Source organism: Grammomys surdaster, unplaced genomic scaffold, assembly GCF_004785775.1.
Source record: "Grammomys surdaster isolate TR1022 unplaced genomic scaffold, NIH_TR_1.0 367, whole genome shotgun sequence".
Lineage (NCBI taxonomy): Eukaryota > Metazoa > Chordata > Mammalia > Rodentia > Muridae > Grammomys > Grammomys surdaster.
Window position 1 is genome coordinate 4,249,432 of NW_021604786.1, and position 6,678 is coordinate 4,256,109.

A 6,678-nucleotide genomic window follows, 5' to 3' on the forward strand; every position below is an offset into this window, starting at 1 on the left:
AGGAGCCTGTGGTGGTGGAGAACAAGCAAAGAGAATGTGTACAGGCCTAAGGCCATGTCCCTAGTGACTGACTTCCTCCGCCTGACCCTCCGCTCTTGTGACACATCTCAGTACTACCACCAAACAGAAATCCATTCTCTAGGCCAGCGCCCTCAGGACCCCCCCCTAGACACCCCCAGAAGTGTGCTTCATTACCCACCTAGGGGGTTCTGTTGCTTGAGTAGATCAAGTTGTTGATCAAAATCACCCATTATTTTTGGGTAAATACCCACAGTGCTAGTGTGGTGGTATTCCAGGTAGGAGGGCTGTGTGGACAGAGCTGGGCTCTTAGAAAGTGAGGAACAAAAGATGTTCTGTGCTAGGGGGATGACTAAGAGTCAAGTTGCTAACCCCTCCCCCCATCATCCCCTCCCATCCCCCACTTGCCATCCTGGCATCCAGGTGGAGAAAACAAACAAACAAAGAAAACAAAACAAGTGGCAACATTCTATCAGGGTTTTGATTCTGTGTTGCCAGATACTCAAGAAGCCTAAGTCTCAGGCTTCGCTGGTAAAGGTGGGAGACGTTAGAGCTGTGGCCAAATGATATTTTCCTGTTGTTCTCAGATCCGGCTCTGAGTGTTCACTGTAGGAATTCTGGATATCACAGTGGAGCAGACAGACGGCCGCCCAGCCTGAGAGAGAGAGAGCGGGGGATGGTTCACACCTTGCTTGCCGTCTCAGAGAGGAAGGTCCATCCAACGGTTGGCTTCCTGAAGGTGGCTTCTTGTAGCTCTGACCAAGACAGTACATCTGGCTCTCCCCGTGCTTCCTCTAGGCAGGGGAGGGGCTGACAACCCCCAGGTCAGCTGATACTCCAGGAGGAGGGAAGGGGCAGGGTGAGAGAGGGCTCTGCAATGGTCTACTCCGGGACGGGAATCACGGAGAGAGAGAGCTGTGGTGGGAACTTAATGTCTACTACCTTCAGATCGATCTTCTCTGTGAGTGATGCCTGGAGTTGGGACCTTTGAGAGGTCCTCAGGTCAAGGGGGTTGGGTAACAAGAAACGGGAGGTCTATGGCCCACAAGGTCACCTAGGGCAAACAGACACTTCCTCCTCACAGTCTTTACACTGGCTCTATGCCCAGTGCTCCTCTCCCCACAAACTCTACATTTCCAAACAGCCTTATGGGGGTCAGGGAGAGAGCAGAATCCATGGCTGGGGTCTCACTCAGGCCTGAGGGCTGAGTTAAGGTAGAACACTGAGTTTACCCGGAAGAGATGATTTCTGGGAAAGAGATGTGGAAAGATGCTTTCTGTTCTGTTGATAAAATAGACCAAGAAACCAAGGAATGGCTAATTAGAGATCTTCAAGGCTGCCTCTAGCTGTAATAGGAGAGTTCTGGTCCCTGCATGGATGCTTTGGACCCCTTGGAGAAAGGGAAACCTGGGTGGACACCCACGGTCTTGGGAGAGGGTCATTGGCATAAGGCATTGGCCTGGACTGAAAATCCCCTCCTGTGGTTGATGGAAACGGGAGAGGTGTTGGGTGAGAGGGCGATGCATCTTCTTTCTCATCAATTTTTTTTTCCGTATTTGTGTCCCGCTTCTGACTCCAGTAAGATGAAGAACCTGAGGTTCACGAGATTACCGTCTGCCCTAGTCAGTGCCTGAACCAAGATTCTGACTCAGCTCTGGAAAACCAGACTCTTCCATTGCAGGATGGCTGCACGGCCTCCCGGTCCATGTGTGTGTTTGACATTCCTTTCATTGATATGTTGCCTGGGAGTCTGTCTTTTTTGTTGTTGTTTTGTTTTGATACAGGATCTCTGTGTGTTGCCCTGGCTGACCTGGAACTCCCTATATAGACCATACTGGCTTCAAACTCACATAGATTCAACTGCCTCTGCCCTCAAGGGCTGGCACTAAAGGTTGCATGACACCAGGCCCTGCCAAACTCTGAGTTTCTGATTTTTTTGCTTTTGTTTTTGTTTTGTTTTGTTTTTTGAGACAGGGTTTCTCTTTATAGCCCTGGCTGTCCTGGAACTCACTCTGTAGACCAGGCTGGCCTCAAACTCAGAAATCTGCCTATCTCTGCCTCCCAAGTGCTGGGATTAAAGGTGTGTGCCACCACTGCTTGGCTCACTGCCTAATTCTCATTTTTACATATTATGCATAAAGAAATAAAATACCCATTGCTCAGAGCCTATGACTAGACTCCCTACTAGACCCTGGGTTTTAATAAATACTGGACAACACGTCCTATGGCTCAAAACCTAAGCAGGCAATGGCTTGAGGGATCTCTCTTGGGACGGAGTTTTCTGGTTTTACTCAAACATTTGCATCGTGATAGAACAGTTGGATTGACACAAAGTCTTCCTGTAGTTCCTTGAAGAGGACAGAGGAAAAGTGTCTCAGCTCATCCCAGTCAGGACCTACTTACTTTTTTTTTTTTTTTTTTTTTTTAATTTTTAGTTGTTTCTGAGTGACAGGGACATTGATTCCCTGTGTGTCCTGGTCCTCTGTGGGAAGGCAGGCTCTGTCTAAAAATGGAATTCTGCTCTCGGTCCTGTGGGTGTTGTCTTTCAACTGTATTGCCTCCAAGGCGGAAATGACTGTGTTCATCACCAACTGGAAAAGAGAACCTGTCCTTAAAAACATCAGGGCCAAGCACGCCTCTAGGAAAACTGTATGAAACCATGCTTTCTTCCATTGGGCATATCATGAATGACCCAGAATCCACATAGGCGATCTCAAACAGCTCCAGATCCCAATTCTTCTAAATTAGATTTCCTCATTCCCTTGTTTGGTTTCTGTTATTGTAATAAAACATTCTGACCAGAAACAACTTGGGAAAGGAAAGGTTTATTTGCCTTAAAGATTATAAAATCTATATTTGGGGTAGCCAAAGCAGAAACTTGAGGCAGAAACCTAGAGGCACAAACTGAAGTGGAGTCCATGGAAGAGGAACACTGCTTTCTGGCGTGTTCAGATTACTTTCTTTACAGACCAGGACCACCTGCCCAGGGATGACACCACCCACAGTGGACTGGGCTCTCTCACAACAGTTACCAATCAAGACAGTTCCCCACAGACACACCCAATCATGCCAATCTGATGGAGGAAATTTCTCAACTGAGGCCCCCTCTTCCCGAGTGACTCCGATTTGAGTCAAGTTGACAATGAAAGCTGGCCAGTACACCTGGAACCTTCTTTTCCTTAAGCCTGGAGAAAATGAGCCTACTGCCTGACCTTCTGAAAACCCAGTGGACCAGCCTGCAATGCACACAGGTTGCAGGTTTGAACTGAGAGACGCAGGAACATATCCAGTGTTCAAATCCCACAGCTGCTCAGATACTCCAAGAGCTCTGAGGCTGAAGCTGACTCACCTGGCCACTGCATTTTGCCATGAGATAACCTCTGGAAACCACTTCCACCAGCATAGTGCCGACTATGCGCCTCTCCTCTCTCATCGTCGAAGGCTTGGCCGATCAGTTCTCTTTGACGAAAGCTTAACCCAACTATTATTATAAACTATAGCGACTCATCCAGGACTTTTTGAATGTCTGTGTGTCCAAAATAGAAAAAGGCTCATTCTCTGGCATCCGAGAGCCACACAGATCTGGCTGTAACAATAAGAACCCAGCATAATTAATGATATAGGTCAGCTGTGGTAAACAGGTCCTGTTTCTCCTGCTAATTCCAGTCAGGAATGAATGGTTGTCTTGTGCAACTCCGAGGTACAATCCAGGGTCAAGGACAAAGAGGCTGAGATTGCCTCATGGCGTGTGACATGGCTCAGAGACAAGGACTAATATCACAATCGGCTAATGTTTTTTTATCTGCACTGACAACAACCTAATACCTGTAGGGTACTTCTCTGAGCACCAAACGGTGGAATTTGCAACCCATGGCAGGAGACACACACTGAAAAGAGCACACATGTATCTCTAGGGCACAACAGCTATAAAGAAAGCAGGAGAGAGTGGGAAAAGATGTACTCTCGGGGGTGGGGGTGGGGTGGGGGAGGGGACTTGAGTAGAGCTCTGAGCCCTGTGGGTTGTAATTTGGGAAGGGATATATAAGAAACCGCATATCTCAAAACTAACATTCGAAGGCTGGACATGACCAGACACAGGTGCTAGAATGGCCTGGAAGTGTCTACATGCACATAGTTGGTGCGTCTCAAGTTGACACCTCAACAGAGTCTTTTAACGACATAGGTCTCTCAAAATTAGCTAAGTGAGCTAGCTGACTCACGGAAATGTATGCAGACAGAGCAGCATCCAGAGGCTGAGGGAAAGGCATGCCCCAAAGCCACAGGCAAGAATACACTTGAGATAGCAGAAGTTTGTCGAGAGGACCAGAAGCATTGGTGGCGAGTTGGTAAGAGAACATGCTGCAGAGAATCTCGGTAGTCAACAAGCACGCTTTTGAAACTCAGATTTTTGCCGGGCATTGGTGGCTCAGTGGTTAAGAGCATTGGCTGCTCTTCCAGAGGTCCTGAGTTCAACTCCCAGCAACTACATGGTGGCTCACAACCATTTGTAATGAGATCCAATGCCCTCTTCTGGTGTGTGTCTGAAGACAGTGACAGTGTACACACATATATAAAATAAATGAATGTTTTTTTTTTTTTAAAAGTCAGTGGTTCTCAACTTTCCCAACACTGTGATCGACCTTTTAACACAGTTTCTGATGTTGTGGTGATGCCCAAGAATCTTATTTCATTGCTCCTTCATAACTGTAATTCTGCTAATATTATGAATCGTAATGTAAATATTTGATATGCAGGATATCTGATATGCGACCCCCCAAAGGGATCGAAAGCCATAGGTTGAGAACCGTTGTTTTGAGAATTTATATCCAAGGCTCATTGCTGTGTGCTCTTGGGGACCAATCTCCTGTCTCCCACCTGAGAGGGCCTATGTTCATCCGCTGCCCCCAGCATCGCCTGAGTACTTGGCAAAGGTGACTCAGTAGCCGGCTTCCCCAGTATCCTTGAGGCCAGTCAAGTGGGACTCCTCCCCACCCCCACCCCTGCCCTCACCCCACTTCTTATCCCTCTCTTCTATTCACATTCCAAGGGCATTTCCTAAGTAAATCCTTTGCATGTGAGCCTTCATCTCAGGGTCTGTGTAAGAAAACACTGTGAAAACGGAAAGACAAACTGAAGGCTCTTACCTTGGCGCGTGGTTATAATGAACTCCAAATATCTGGTTAAGATGGTCCTGTCCTTCATCTTTTGGACTCTGGGAGCACGGAGCCACGGTGTGCACCTTTGGTCCACCCAGTTGGGTACAGGAACAAAGCATCTGGGTGAACTGGAAAGAGCACCCAGGAAGCGCCTTGTAATTAGCATACCGGAAGTCTAACCACCTCTGTATGAAGATATCAACAAAATGGGGGGCAAAACAAGTAGCAGCAAGGCATTGCTGGGAGACAGGACACAGTGATTCCCCCCTCTCCTCCCCCTCACTCCCCTCCCCTGGCCTCCACTAGCCTCTCCCCCTCCCCTCCCACCTCCCTTCCCCTTGCCTTCCCTCCCTTCCCTCGCCTCCACTTGGCTCTCCCCTCCCCCTCCCATCCCCCCTCTTTGTCTCTACTTCCCTTTCCCCTCCCCTTCCACTTCATCTCCCCACCCCTTCTCTCCTCTTCCCTCCCACCTTCCCTTTCTTTCCTCTCTTTCTTTTGTGCAAGCCCTTTATGGTAAGAATTAAATATTTCAGCTGTTTTTCCACTTAGAAATCACTCAGACGTTTAAAGTGAAGGGGTGTCTTGGTGAGGGTGCCGATAGGGTCAAGGCATTCAGCTGGGGCAAGACCGACAGAGCAATCAGTGGTCCCAAGTCCCCTCATCCGCGTAAGTGGTGGTTACCACGTGGGGCAGAGTACTAGCAAAAAGAGAAGTTTTTGTTTTTTGTTTTTTGTTTTTGTTTTTTTCTTTTTCCGACCGTGTATGGGGGAATGGCAAGGCAGTCTGAACGATCTTCAGCAGAGGCAGGTTATATTTTCTTGAGCTATGTGTAATGACAAAACCCAGAAGGCAGTCTGTGTGGACAAGCTCGCCAGGGAATTATTTTTCCCCGGAGCTCCAAGGTCTAATTGGCGAATAAAAATTGCGATTGCACAGATGAACGGTGTGCAAGATGATGTTTTGATACCCGTGTGTATTGTGAACGGACGGATTAAAAGCTGTGGAATCCTTCAAAGCCAGGAAACCAGGAAGCTTAGTATCCAAGGGACTATCAGAAAGTTGTCTTTTTTTGTTTTTTTTGTTTTTTGTTTTTTGTTTTTTCCTTCCATGAGAGTTAGATGACCTAAAAAAAGCAAGGCCAGACAGGACCAAATAACTCATCCTTATAGCTCATAACATGCACTGTCAGGAAAACCTATTTAAGCTTCTCAGGTGGCAGGAAGCTAAACCTAGTTTCTCTCCTTGCTGTTCGGAGGACAGCCTGTCGCCTGGCTGAGTCAGAGCCGGTCGGTCGGCATCTGCTGAATCATGTTGTCTTGGAGCAGGGGTAGGCCAGGCCTTTTATCATCAAAGCCAGTCTTTCCACGGAGGTCCATCTGCTCAGGAGCTTGTGATTAGTTGTGTCTAGAGAAGAACTTGGAATCCTTATCCTGTTTGGAATTTGATCCTAAGGCGTGGGTTCACTGTAGAGATCAATGGGGGTTAGGAGGAGAGAGGGGGGGAG